Source organism: Hemiscyllium ocellatum, chromosome 47 (assembly GCF_020745735.1).
Source record: "Hemiscyllium ocellatum isolate sHemOce1 chromosome 47, sHemOce1.pat.X.cur, whole genome shotgun sequence".
NCBI lineage: Eukaryota > Metazoa > Chordata > Chondrichthyes > Orectolobiformes > Hemiscylliidae > Hemiscyllium > Hemiscyllium ocellatum.
In genome coordinates this window covers 5,001,078-5,016,388 of record NC_083447.1, presented here as the reverse complement: position 1 = coordinate 5,016,388, position 15,311 = coordinate 5,001,078, and the positions used below count along the sequence as shown (strand labels likewise).

Here is a 15,311-nt window from a genome sequence, read left to right as displayed (position 1 = left end):
AGGGCAGTGTTGTGAATCTACTTCATACTTATCATTCTTCAACACTATGTACAAGAAAGTGCCAACTTCAGCCCATGAAAAGAAACAGTCATAGAAGCACAAACAACGGAGTGATTACAAGATAGCCTACTGTGTCTTCTCTGATCCAATCTTGCAGAAATCAAATGGAGGATTAGTTTAAAATAGGTCAAAATATAAAAAGGGTGACTTTTACAGAGGATAAAAGGAACAAATTCTTCTTGATAGTAGCACTGCGTAACAAGACATTCCATGGGTCGAGTATTCTATATTTAGCTGACACTCCTTAGAAGTTGAGCAATGGCTCAATGACTGCACATTGGACATTTTATGTAGTGAAAAACAAATGGTTTTTATGGCCATTTAAATTCATTGCACTCACTCTGATAAAGTTCGGAGCTCTATAACCCCACAGTATAGCCCAACTGGCTACTGATGAAAAGAACAGACATTTTATTGAAGCTTTTCTCAGCACAATTGACAAGAATACCATTAAGGGGAAAACAAACATTTGCAGTGTACAAGAGGAAAGTGTGGATTAGTTGATAAGTGTAGACTCCAATAGTCAGATATGACAATGATGACCAACATTTGAGTGCCAAGCTTTGTTTAAATTTTGAACCAGAACATTGACTAGATTGGTCAAGACACTGCCGTGAGAAATGAACCAGTGAATAGCTGTTACCTATTTTGTTGAGTAGAAACAGGTGCGTGTGCATCCATGGTCTTTACCTGTTTAAAAAGATGGCCCTATGTATTAACATAAGGCACTTTCAATACACATAAGTATTCCACACTTCAAGTCAACTACCAATCTTAATTTGATTATTTGTATACTATTTCTCTAAAGACCACATCTTTTTATTTGACTTTATTTATGATTGCAGATTGAACTGGAAAAAGGATTAAAAGTAAGCCACTGAAAAATATTTCAAATTGTATTTACACTATTGCTCCACCAGCAGTAGTAGGGGCGCAGGAGGAAGTGACCCAACACTAGGTGCATATACAAAGTGCGATTCCAGTTGGTTTGTAGAATACCACATTGTCAGCCTGACGGCAACTGATTGGTTTCTGGGTAGCTGAACAACTTGTGGCAATGCCTTAACCAGAATCAAGTTTAAAGTTTAACACGCTGTGGCAGTGAACTGTTGATCATCACTAACTTAACCATCAATGGCAACACCTCTGCCGGAGGCAACTTGTCAGCCAATCAATCCCTTCTCATTTGCATAAAATTTGGTTTTTTCCTTTTAAAAATAAGTATTCTTGTTAATTGTTCTGAAGATAAAAAGCTTCAACAAAATCTTTTTTTGCGTTTCCCCCCCCCCAGCAATAACAGTTCTTTACTACCAGGTGACAACTGACTATACAAACACTAATGAATACTGCGTGTGCAATGTGCAAACCGTTGCTTCACCCAGTTGTTTTCGAAACAGTGATTACATTCCTCCTTCACCTAACTCCCCAATATTAGGGCAATCTTTCCTGTGGTGGTGGCGGCAGCGGCGATGACGACGACCACTAGTATGGTTAACACAACCTTTTAATATTAAAACTTTAAAACCTAAATGTAATATTTTTAAGAAAAAAACATAACTACAGATCTTACTGGATGTAAAAGAAGTTATTTTCACTTTCACAGTTGAACACAACAAATATACTTCAAATATGCACTCAGAATTTTGTTTAACCATCTTAAAACCTACATTCAAATATAAGACAGGCTAAGTAACTAAGTTCGAGGCAAACTCACTCAGGTAGTACAAATAGTGCTGTGACCTTGAACAGTATCAACAAAGACAAGTCTTGAACTTGGACCTTATTTTAACAAAACAAACAACTGCACAGTTGAGAGAATAGTTTACCTAGGTAGATTTGTTAGTAAGGTTAGATTATACAGGGTTCAGGGAGATTGCCTTTTTGGTAGAAGACAGAGTGGTGGGAGGGCTGTTATATGGTCTGCAGGCCTGTGGTCAGCGGGGAGGATGGTCCTGGGTTCACTGTTGTCTGTCATTTATATTAACGTTTTGGATGTGAAGATGGTAGGTATGGTTATTAAGTTTACAGATGACATCAAAATTGGTGTTATAGTGGATGGTGAAGAAGATAGATATCTAAGAGTATAAGATCTTGACCAGGTGTTTAATTTAGGTCAATGAGAGGTATTGCATTTTGGTAAGGTAAACCAAGGTAGGACTGATGTAATTAATGGTAACGCCCTGGACAGTATTCTTGAACAGAGGGACCTAGGGGTGCATGTTAATAGTTCCCTGAAAGCAATGTAGCAGGTAGACAGGATGGTGAAGGTAGCATTTGGCACACTTGCCTTTATTGGTCAGTGCAGTGAACATAGGAGTTGGGACATCATGTTGTAGCTGTACAAGGCACTAGTGAGGACACTTTCAGAATACGGTGTACAATTCAGCTTACTCTGCAATAGGAAGAATGTTGTGAAATTAGAAAAGGTACAGAAAAACATTTACAGGGGGACATTCCCAGGACTGGAGGGTTCGAGATATAGGGAGAGGATTGGACTTTTTCCTGCTAGAGTATGTGGAGCTAAGGGGTGATCACCGAGGTTTATAAAATAACGAGGGCCATGGATATGGTAAATAGTCAAAACCTTATCCCCAGGATAGGAGAGTTTAAAATTGAAGGCATAGGTTTAAGGTAGGGGGAGGTGGATTTAATAGGGACCTGAGGGGCCTCTTTTTTTTTCACACAGGCGGTGTGTATATGGAATGGGCTGCCGGAGGAAGTGGGAGAGATGGGTGCAATTACAACATTGAAAAGGCATCTGGAAAGGTACATGAATGGAAGGGGTTTACACAGATATTGGCAAATTGCAAGCGAACGGAACTAGTTCAGTTTAGGGTATCTGGTTAGCATGGACGAGGTGGGCTAAAAGGTCTGTTTCCATGTGTATGGCTATGGTCTATTTGGCAAAATAAGGGAAAGATTTAATGGTAGTTTATGAATCCGACATCTTACACAGTCTGCACCACACAAACAATCAAACAAGTGCAGTTGAGGTTGTCATAGCATTCAAATCAGTGCACCACATAATAAAATCAAATTAGTCTCAACTGTCATATCAACTGCGAAACAACTCATGAGGTGCTATGTCTGAAAATTGGTGCCTTCCTTCAAACCATCAGTTCAATTTCCACACTTTTAAAATAATGTCTAGTTTCAGCCAAGAATAATTTCGGCTGAAATTCCAAAGGGCATGTTATTTATTAGACATTGACCCTCAAAGAATAGATATTTAACCAAGATAACCTGTAAATACCTCAATGTAATGTAGAAACTGGACCAAGGTGGCCTATTCGGTGACAAAAACATTAGATTACATTCCCTACAGTGTGGAAACAGACCCTTCAGCCCAACAAGTCCACACCGACTCTCCGAAGAGTAATCCACCTAGACCCATTCCCCTACCCAATATTTACCCCTGACGTAGCAATTCAGCATTGCCAATTCACCTGACATACACATCTTTTGGATTTGGGAGGAAATCTACGCAAACACGGGGAGAATGTGCAAACTCCACACAGTCACCCAAGGTAGGAATCGAACCAGAGTCTCTGGTGCTGTGAGGCAGCAGTGCTAATCACTGAGCCACCATGCCACCCTAAACTGGTCCATATAGGAAAGAATGAGGGTACAAGCACAAAAGAGGCAGACCAATCTCAGGGATGAATTTGCTGGTCTGCTAGATCAGGCAGACCTCTGTATTCTGGTTCACTGCTCAATCTCCAAAAAAAAAATCAATTTCTAGCTGTTTCACACACCAGTGGCTCCAGCCCCAGCTAAGACACACGTAAACACGTCAACCAATGAGGTCTATTTGTTCAGACAAATGAAAGGCAAGCAACTATTTGAGTGAATGTGTCTTAATTTCTTGCTGTTTACAGCAAAATGTATTATCTGCTTTGAGTTGGAAATAGAGGCGTTGAAAAAAAATCACAAGAAAGCTAATGCAATGTAGACCTTTATATCTTGAGGACTGGAATACAAGGATACAGAAGTTGTGCTGCAGTCATATAAAACCCTGGCTGGAACTCAGTTGGAGAATTATGACCAGATCTGGGCACCATACCTTCAGAAGGATATAGTGGCCTTGGAGGGAGTACACATAGGTTTACATCAGGCGTTAAGTTATGAGAAGAAACTGTACAAAATAGGCCTGTTTTCCCCAGAATTTAGAAGATTAAGCAGTGATCGGATCGAAGTCTGCAAGATGTTAACAGGAAAAGAGAGGGTCGATAAAGATCAAATACTTCCACTGGTTGGGGATTCTAGAATTAGGGGACAGTGAGAGGATTAGGGCCAGACCATTCAGGAGAGATGTTCAGAAGCACTTTTACACACACATGGTAAGACGTTTGGAACTCTTCCACAAATGGCAGTGAATGCTCTATCAGTTGTTGATTTTAAATCAGAGATTGATAAACGTTTGGGAAGCAAGGGTATTAAAGGATATGGAGTTGAGCCACAGATCAGGCTTGATCTCATCAAGTGGCTCGAGGATTGAATGATCTACTCGCATTCTGAGATTATCCATCTAACTTCCCAGGGAAAGGATGTAGCATCTCAACTGACATTTCTGGAGGGAGGAAAAAAAATTACCATGCCAGTTAAGATGTCACTAGTCAATTCACATTAATCATTTACTGAGAATAACAGTTTTAATCAATTAAAATTTGTTTTTAGAAGCTCTCAAAGATTGCATGTCGCACACTAATTTGTATTAAACAAAAAAGTGATTTTTCATGATCATGCTAATACATGACAATCCAGTTACAAAATCTAAAAGCACGATTTGTTTGAAACAGTCATCATTTGCTGAATTTTCTAGCTGTGTGTGGGGACCAGATGTCAGGAAGTTCCACAGTCAAAAAGAGTGATCAACATGTCTTTTGTTAAAACAACTATATGCAGACTTGAATTCTCCTGGAAATTTCAAAGTAACACTTTAAAATGATTGCAGAGAATACTTGGCAATACCCAGAAAAAATGAGGGGCAGTTCCCTCCAATTCGTGAATTATCCCATTTAATGTGTCGGTGAAAAGCACATCATAAGCAACCTCAGGGCTTTTCAGCTAGCTGTCGTGACTCAGTAGAGGTTTTGAGAGAGTAGACAGGAAGGGGAAAGGTCCCCATATGTTCTCTCAGCATTTGGAATGCTCCCTGCAGTGGGAGTGAGAAAGTGGTGGACACAGATCCCAGAAATAATTTTTAAAAAGGAAATTGCGTGGGAGGAGGAACTTACAGGGTTTCAGGCAAAAAAGGGTGTGGCCTTTAGCATGAAGACTTTTTAAAAGCACATGCCAAATGTCCTTCACTTTGCTGTAAGTTTCTAGGGCTCTCCACGACTTCAGTTGGAAGGTGAAAATGAGCAGGGATCGCTGGAATATTTGGACCTCTCAGCCAACTCCACCATTCAACAAGATCATGACCAATCATCTGCCTCAATTACATCCTCCATAATCCCAACGGATAGCTCCATATTCCTAAAACTCCAGCACCCCAAACAGGAAGATAGGATCAAGTTCAGTTCAGGCTCCCACACGATTCCATTGATAATATAAGTGAGCTGTTGAGATTACGTGGCTTCTTGAGGTTAATGAATGAACTATACCACCAAATTAGGAACCGGAGGTAAAGACCAGAATAATTTGAAAGGGATGTCTGAAAGCTCAGTGCATTCTGATTGGTCCCAAACTTCTGTATGACTCTAATTCCAAGTAATTCCACTAACATAGCAAAGACAGGTTTTCCAACCAGCAACCTGTTCCACCCAGATATACCTATACGGTTTAAGAAACAAATCATAATACAGTCAAATCTATGAGCTCTCAAATAGATCAGCTAATAATATTTTATTTCTTGGTCAATGTGGGGCTGGAAGAAAAGCAGATAAAGAACTTTGTTACATTCAATACACAGTCTGTGGTGGTTGTGAAGGAAGCTAATCACTTAATTAACCACTCGAAATCTCTACCGTGGCAACTTTCAATCCAGACCACGTGCTGAGTTTCTTTTCCTTTATTTAAAAATCTGATACAATCAACATAAGGATGTCAATCACCCAGCAGGTACCACAGGAAATAAATAAACAGTAGATTGGAACTCTTCAAGGATGCCAGCCAATTGCTGCACAGCAGCCATGAAACTCCCTGGTGTGCAGCTATATGAATCAGCAGGATCAAATCCCCTTTCAAATGTGTAACAGCAATGCTGGACACCGCAAATGAGATGGGGAGGGCCTCACCTTCGATACAAAAAAAATTGTGGATGCTGGAAATGTCACTATCACTGTTTAAGGTTGCAGAGCAAGAAGTACTGTGTTGGAAGGTAGAAACGCACGCACAGCATAACTTCTATACTTGGCTTTTAAAAAAATCTCCTTAATGTCCTAATACATCTTGTATCCCTTCCCTGTTCCAGTTCTATCAGGCCACATACTTCAACAACTGGGGGGTCATCAGCTCTGAAACGTGCATTCGAGTTGCTCAATAGCACAGAACAACCACAAGGGGCACTTGTGGTACATCTGTAGCTCCTCGGTTCAAGTCCCACCTGCTCCAGAGGTGTGCAATACATCTAAACAGCATGACTAGAAAATATCTAGAACTACAACTGAAGTCTGCCAATTCTCTGCTGCACTTTTGAACCACTGAACTTTATCATTAAAAGCTCTGGCCACAAAACGAAGAACTCAGTTCAAATCCATGTCTATAAAATTATCCATCACCTACTTGAGAGATGCCAGAGCTTGCATAAGATACTAGTCAGCATTCCCTGTTTATACAGAGCACGGATTAAATACAGACAAAAAGCTTTTCACTTTACCCTCCATTGTGCCTTAAACTGAAAATTACCATATTTGTTGTCCAAAACGTTTTCATTTCCCACATGAGCCATTCTTAGGGCATTTCAAGAGGGACTGCAATAGGTATCAAATTGTGGAGAAATCTGTGCTTGCACCGTGGTAATGACCAAGGCTCTCATATCAACACCCTAAAAATACTCCTTTTCCACACTGACCTAATTCTCTCTAAATTCTCCTCCAGGAGGTGGCATGACAGTGTTCTAACTCCACCCAAGGCGATACAGCCACAGGGTCTAATTCAAGTAACCAGTTCTATTCATCCACATTTAACACTAACCTCAATATATTAATACCTACAACAAAAAAATTCACAAGATTTGGAATTCTGTCCATTTAATCCTCGGGAGTAGAACAGAACAGGAGGAATCGCACATACTGCACCCAGCAGGAAACACTACTTGCTGTAAACTATCTCCAGCCTCCCAGATTGCCTTGATCCTCTACAATTCACCTAGCACTGCAACAGGTCCACAACAGGCCATTTCCCTGGTCCTATACTGGAGCATCTGGAGAACAAGGACACCTACATCAGAGCCCTATTTATTGACTTAAGTTATATCTTCAACTCCATAATTCCAACAAAACTTATTTCTGACCTCCCAGACCTAGGACTCGGCTCCTCCCCTCTGCACTGTATCATTGACTTCCTGATCCGCTGACCACAATCAGTAAGAATAGGCAACAAAACCTCCCCCACAATGATTCTCAACATAGGTGTCCCGCAAGGCTGCATACTCAGCACCTTACAATATTCCATATACACTCACAACTGTGGCACCACATTCTGCTCTAACTCCTTTTAGAAATTTGATGACACCACTGTAGTGGGTCAGATCTCAAACAATGATGAGACAAAGTACATGATAAAGCTAGATAGCTGAGTGGCATGGTGTAAAGACAATCTGTCCCTCGACATCAACAAAACAAAAGGAGTTGATCATCAATTTCAGGAAGTGAAGTGGAGGACATGTTCCTGTCTGTATCAATGGTGCTGATGATTAGAGCTTCAAGTTCCCAGGAATAAATACCACCAACAATCTATTCAGGTCCATCCACATCTATGCTAGTCAAGAAAGCACACCTACACCTCTACGTCCTCAGAAGGCTAAGGAAATCCAACGCATCGAAAATGACTCTTACCAGTTTATATAGATGTACAATAGAAAGCATCCTATCTGCATGCATCATAGCTTGGTATTGTAACTGCTCTGCCCAAGACCACAAGAAAATTACAGTAGCTTTTTGAATGTAGCCCAGGCCATCATGAAAACTAGCCTTCCTTCCATTGACTCAGTCTACACTTCCCGCTGCCTCGGGAAAGCAGCCAACATCAAAGATCCCTCCCAGCCCAGTTTTACTCTCTTCCATCAGACAAAAGATCCAAAAAAGTTTAAAAACACATTCCAACATATTTAAGAAGAGCTTCTTCCCACTTTTATCAGATTTATGAATGGAGCTTTCATATTAGAATTGATCTTTCTCTGCACCTTGTCTGTAGCTGTAACACTATATTCTGCATTCTGTTCTATTACCCAGATGTGATTTGTCAGCACAGAAAAACAATACTTTTCACTGTATCTTGGTACATGTGACAATACAAAAAAAACACAAATCAAATTATTTAGTTTCAGCTGGCTCCCCACTTTTATAAAGGGTTCTACTTCCTAGACTATTTCTTGACTTGAGTCAATACTTAATGATAGCTGTTCAAGGAGAACATTACCACTCAAACCCCAAGAGTCGTCAGAATGCCTAGATTCCAACAACCACTAAGCCTAGCACTTCCAAGCATTTAGAGATACGTTTGCAAGTCTGTTAACAGCAGGAAGAAGCAATTCTTAAATCTGAACGTTAATTGTAGTCACATTGCATTTTTGTGGCAATGGATTCTATAATGCTGTCAAAGCCAAATTGGTCAACTTTCAAAACTCTAGTCTGAAACTTCAGGGTGAGCAAGGTGACTCATGTGCTACCATGCACCATCCCACCCTCTTGAATCCAGTCCCTACCCTCCTCACCTTCCAGGTCATAAGACATGAAAGACGGAAATGGCAGCTGGGCTGCCACTTAACTGAAATACCAGGAGTCTTCCAACTTAAGAGAGAGACATACAGGTTTAGCTGTGCAAGGTAGTGTTACTTCTCAAAGCAGTGAGATTGTTGCTGTACTTGGAGACAGAGTGGCACCAAGAGTCTTCGAGTTTCGGAAAGACAGCCCAATAACAGCCCGAGCAGCTGCGCTACAATTTGCTATAAATCTGAAGGTGCTGAGCAGTCAGAAACAAACAACTGAACACATCTCTCTTTTTCCCACTCTCAACGTGGATGAAAAAGGCAAAAATCAAAGCCGCTTAAACAGAAGAATTCTAAGAATTCGAAGAAGAATTGACAGTGGCCCATCAAATCAAATATCAAAGTGAAGAGAGATTATTTTCCAGACAGAAATCAAAAAGAAAGACACAATTTAACCTCTCTGTGAGATACAGACTTATGATCTTTAGAATTGTGTTTTTATTTCCTTTGTCAAACTGTCTTTTTTGAACAAATGCAGAGGTGTACTTGGGAGTTTTTAAACAGGGTATAATTTAAGTTACGTAATAGGTAATCAGGAACCTCAGCAATTTGTTAGAAATGTTAAGCATATTTGAATAAATAGTTATTCACACCAGGTTTCATAATTTACAGCAAATCACTTTTATCCCAAGTAGCAGTCAGGTTAATTGGCCATCTTGATGGTCTAATTGGTTTTCATACATTTGGTCATGTTTGTGGAACAATGTGGCATGATTCTTGGCACACTTTCCTGTTAAATCATGCTATATTGACTCATGTGCCACCCAAACCAAATCTCCTGCAATGACCTGGATCTTAATTGCATGGTCATTTAGCATCACATAGCCCCTTGCAAATCATCCATTTCTTGATTTGGAAATGCCGGTGTTGGACTGGGGTGTACAAAGTTAAAAATCTCTCAACACCAGGTTATAGTCCAACAGGTTTAATTGGAAGCACTAGCTAGTGTGTATCCAATTTAACCTGTTGGACTATAACCTGGTGTTGAGAGATTTTTAATTTTGTACATACATTTCTTCACCTTCTGCCTTTTGTGCATTCAGATCATTAACCTCACCAGTGACAGCTATTTACACCCCACACAATCGAATTTCCTCCTTAAACGTATCCTTCTCTATACACCCTGCTCAGTTCAACCTTTGCATGGAAGTCTCAGTGCCATCGAGGCTCACTGCCCCATATCTCAGCATTGAAGCATTGTGTTTCCGCAAGACAACAGTTGGAGACGAGTGAATGAATGTTAAATATTCTCCATCCAACTACACAAAACAGCACCACTGATTCCAATCCAAAACTTTCACTTTGCAGGCTGAAGGTGAATTCCTTGTGTTAATAATTTACTATTAAAGAACAGGTGCACTGCAAGTACACAGAACTGGAAGAACAAACTTACAGCAATTAAATATAAGACGAACACTAAAACCAGTTTATTCTAACCTTCAATAAAGTAATAATTTTAATGCTGTTACAAAATAATTTAAATAGTTGGAAAACAAATTTTTTTTTTAAATGTTCAAGGGGACCTTGATCAGATGGGCCAAGAATTGGCAGATGGAGTTTAATTTAGATAAATGCTAAATGTTGCATCTTCAAGGCAAACCACATCAGGATTTATACAGTTACTGGTAGGGCTCTGGGGAATGATGCTGAACAAAGACCTGGAGATGCAGGTGCAGAATTCCTTGGACGTGGACTCACAGGTAGACAGGATGGTGAAGACAACTTTTGACATGCTGAGTATAGGCATTTGGGACATCATGTTGCAGCTGTACAGGACTTCGGTGAGGCCATTCTTAGAATACTGTGAGAGGGGAAAGATTTTAAAAGTACTGGAGGGGCAACATTTTCCACACAGAGGGTGGGAACGAGCTTAAAGAAGAGGTGGAGTGGTGGATACAGTAACATTTAAAAGGCATCTGAATGGGTATATGAATAGGAAGGGTGTAGATAGATACGGGCGAAATGCTGGCAAATGAAAGTAGATCAGGTTAGGATATCTGGTCAGCTCTTACAAGTTGGACTGAAAGGTCTGTTTCCATGCTATATGACTCTATGGCATGAGTTTTTGGGACAAGGTTAAAAAAAAAAGTGTCAAGCAGCCCATGAAATAGGCTCCTAGACTGCCAGGATCCCTGTTCAGATACATCATAAAGTACCTATCCTTTGTACATAAAAATGCTTCAAGTTAATGAAGTGCATGAATGCAGCAGAGTGAAACTTCCTTCACATTTAATATTCTATCGAAAGATCAGAGCTACCCCCTCGTTCAAATAGGAAAGTAACTGCTGTCGGCACAGACACTTGGAAAACCTGCACCAAAACAAGACCACAATGAAGGGCAATTGGGATATCACAGTATCTCCACTTGATAAGCCAACAAGAGTAGGTGAATAGGAGCTACACATCTTTATTTTGAGTTTTGAAAGAAAGACTTTAGTTAAGCGGGCTCTTTCACAATCTCATGCATCACAAAGCACTTTACAGCCAAATGGAGTACCTTTGCAAAATACAATCATGGCCATGACACACTGAAAGACAGCAGCCAATTTGCATACAACTAGGTCCCTACAAAACTTGTGATAAACGACCTAGATAATCCGTTAGTGATTCTGATGGAGGGATACATTTTGGCTTGGACACTGTTGGGGAGACATCACGTGCTAATCTTCAAACAGGATCTGAAATTCAGCTGCTGCTCCTTTTATGCCAAGTGCACATGGTTAGATAAGGAGGGATATTCTTGCAATGAAGTTGAAAATTGTGGTTGAGAACTAGGGCTCGTTAGGATGTCTGGCTCAAACTAATGTAAGATTAGTTAAGCAAAACATTGGAATGTCTTTTCCCCCTCCACAAATGCTCCAAACCTGAACAGTATTTTCAGCATTTTGTTTAAATTTAGGAACATTATTAACTGCAGTGATATTTCTCACTATCAGTTCAGCTCACTCACATTCTTGCCTTTAGTCATAAAAACTTGAGTACAGAATCTAGACAGGACATCTAAGCCAGTTCAAAATCAACTGGAACATTGCAGAATTGAACTTTGAGCAAAGCAGACATCAAACTCTGCCTCATGGTTCCAGTTTACTGAAGTGAAGAATAAGTAGAATGATTCCTCACAATTTTCTGCCTTGGAACCCTCCAACCACAGAGGATCAACGTGGATATCACCAGTTTCCCCCAGTTCCCCTCCCACCACCTTAACAAACCTCCCAACTCGTCACCGCTGACTTGAACTGCCCTACCTGTCCTTCTTCCTTCTCGTCTATCTGCTCCACCCTCCTCTCTGACCTATTACCTTCACCCCCACCTTCATGTACCTATCACATTCCTAGCGGCCTTCCCCACCCCCGTCCCATTCATCTTCAGCCCCCACATTCCTGATGAAGAGCTTTGCTCGAAATGTTGACTCTCCTGCTCCTCGGATGCTGCCTGACCAACTGTGCTTTTCCAGCACCATAGTCTTCAACTCTGATTCCAAACATAGTGGGGCAAATTCTGACAAATATTCTTTTCTAAACCAACACCAAGAGAAACCTTAAATGACCACATTCCTGCTTACAGAATCTTGTGCACAAAAATGACATTCGTTATATAGGCAGAAATGACTATGACTGAAGTTCAAAGAAATCTACATAAAAAGCCAAGACACAGGAAGACTTTTTGTGTGAGCAAGTCTTGCTTTTAAAACAAGCATACATCACATCTGATCCATGTCACTGATAAATCTGAGGAGGATAACTGACTTGTCGTCTTAACCTTCATTGCTGATAAACCAAGCTTCTGCTTGGTGCTTTTTCTGAGAGCTACACATCTCGTGAAAACTTTAAAGATAATTGCAGTTTCTTTCAGTTAAGTGTAAGTAATCCATTAAATACTGAATTAAATCTTTACAATGGTGCATTGACCAATTGCTCAAATATATACACAGAAAGGCAAAATAAAATTATGGTTCCCACAAATTATTCAAGTCTAAAAATATTTGCTTACACCTCATGTTTATTACACAATTCTCAAAAATAAGACCATAGCTGTTAACTCTGGATGCTTCCATGTTAGATTGCAGGACAAGAAAGCTGTTTGAGCTTGCAATTAGCAAAATGAAATACTGAACTGATACATTTCGACTAAAGTACCAAAGACACTATTTAAAACAGGGCAGATACAGAGATCTCAGGCACATTTATTTTGTTTACTTCCTACATTACTACAGTGGTTATCGTTCAGAAGTACTTAATTGGCTTGAAAGCATTTGGAAACTCACGAGGTTGTGAAAATTGCTGTAAATAAACAAAACACCTTTTCCGTAATGATTGCCCGTTGAAATGTTCCAGCTTTCGAAATTACTTCCAAAGCAAGTTAATTTATTTGATCACGAATAAAGTCTTTGCAACGTGTATAATACTGGGGAAAGGCGAAATCACCGATTATCTCAGCCGAACCGTGAAAATAAATCCAACACAGCTTCAAAGAGATATGGAACCGACCATTACCGAAACGCAAATATGACGAGCGTTAAAATTATGTTTTTTAACATCAGTGTTACCTTAAAAACCTTAAATCAATATTAAAATTCTCTCTAAAGTGCTCTTAGAGCTATTCTCTAAACAAAAATGCATCCACACTAATACTTTAACTAGAAAATAGTGCCAATCTTCGATGTGTTGTAATGCTCCTTTGCCGCGCGAATGGTATTTTAAGAATATCAGTCAGCATTCATTCAAGGAGTATAAATGTTTGAAAGCTTAAGGAAAAGTCAATTTATTAATGCTAACAGCCATCTGCGCTGTTTAAATTTTACCACGGCATATAAATGCTGGCTGTACAACTGGCATATCGTTACCTTGCGAGGAACACAAGAAAAAGCTAAATTACTTCCCCCACAATTAGCTAAAACGTTTGGTACCGGACTCGTCACTTGACACCACCTCGCTACCGATCTCTTTTGGAATCGGTCCGATTACACCAAAAATCCTTTATGCATTTAATCGCAAAAACGACAATTTCCAGAAAATTTAAACCGCGTTAAACACTTTAAAAAGGGACGATCTGAAACGTTACCTTCTTAGGGAAACTTAAAAGTGGCGTTACAAATGAAAGGAACGGAACGAAACGAACTTTATAATGGGCAAGAGTTGAAATAATTTTTACATGAGATGCCATGTTCATTACGAATTAAAGATTTGTCTTTTTTTTTAAAAGTCAAAAGAGCCCGGGCGACCACTTTTGCTTCTCTTGCGTTGTGATTACTGCAGGGTTAAGAGTTTTTGCAGGGTGTTCCTGGCTGGTGCTGAGGGTTTGCCTTCTTACCTTCGCCTGTCTGTCATCAGCCGAGGCGACAGCGACCAGAGCCCCAGGGACCAAAGAAGCTGATCCCCACTGAAGGGGCCACAAAGCAACTCCTCTCTCCTAGGCCACACCGCCAAACCCAAAAGATAACAAGCGAAAGTTCTTTATGTTTCTCCCCTTTCTCTCCCACACACACATTTACGGACCCCCGATCCTTACCTCGGCAACAGACCGCCTCCTTCGCCAATGTCACTCCTTTCGCTTCCAACCGAGTGCTCTTGCTCGAGGGCTCCACCCTCTTCACCCACCCCCACCAGAGCCGCCATCGGACCCGGCCGCGAGCAGCATGGCGGGATTTGTAGTCAATCAGGTGGACGGTTCCATGGAAAGGCGGCGGGTTGGTGGAGGTGGGAAAACTACCACTCCCGGCATGCACGTAGGCAGACGGCCCGTTTCCCCACCAACGGTCCGCAACGGCGCCAGGGCTGATAGCCCCATCCACTTCGTAGAGGGTGCTGGGAGTTGTAGTGCACCCACTGACCAACCGCTGCTCTATCCTATTGCAACAGGACTTCAACTCCCAGCCGTCTCCCGACAAACGCATGCGCACTTTTGCCTTGGCAACGAGTGAGCCTCAGGGAGAGCGGAGGCGGGATGTGTTTGCTGGGCGGGGAGTAGAGGTGGGATGTGAATATTCAACTTTTTGTCATCAGATAAAAGCTTCCTTGGCCCACAAAGACAAAATAACCTTCAACATGATGACCCTCGACGAGGAGATATTCATACTTTTTCTTTACCCCTCGCCTCTCAGAACAATGAGTGAGTGCCCGAATTTTAAAATACAATCGCGGAATCTCATTCCATTGGATATTCTCCAAGGATTTAAGGTCGATCCCAAGTTTTATTTTAAAAAAGAAAAGCTTTCTTCTCACTTCGCCCCCCCATCTCGTGCGTACGATTTTAAATTGTGCCCCGTTGCGCTTCTGCGTCATACGTCGGCCACGCCCCTCCATTCCCAAGCCCCGCCCAT

The 15,311-nt window shown here is 40.9% G+C and overlaps 1 protein-coding gene across 3 annotated transcripts in view; it reads right to left on the bottom strand.

The window, feature by feature from the left end:
• Positions 1-14,545, bottom strand: part of sipa1l3 (signal-induced proliferation-associated 1 like 3) — a 246,985-nt gene extending 232,440 nt beyond the window's left edge. For 2 of the 3 annotated variants that reach the window (XM_060856236.1, XM_060856238.1), the window contains exon 1: positions 14,303-14,489. The gene's annotated coding sequence lies outside the window, so the exon portion shown is untranslated. The other variant, XM_060856237.1, reaches the window with a different exon arrangement.
• Positions 14,546-15,311: the final 766 nt, after the last annotated feature.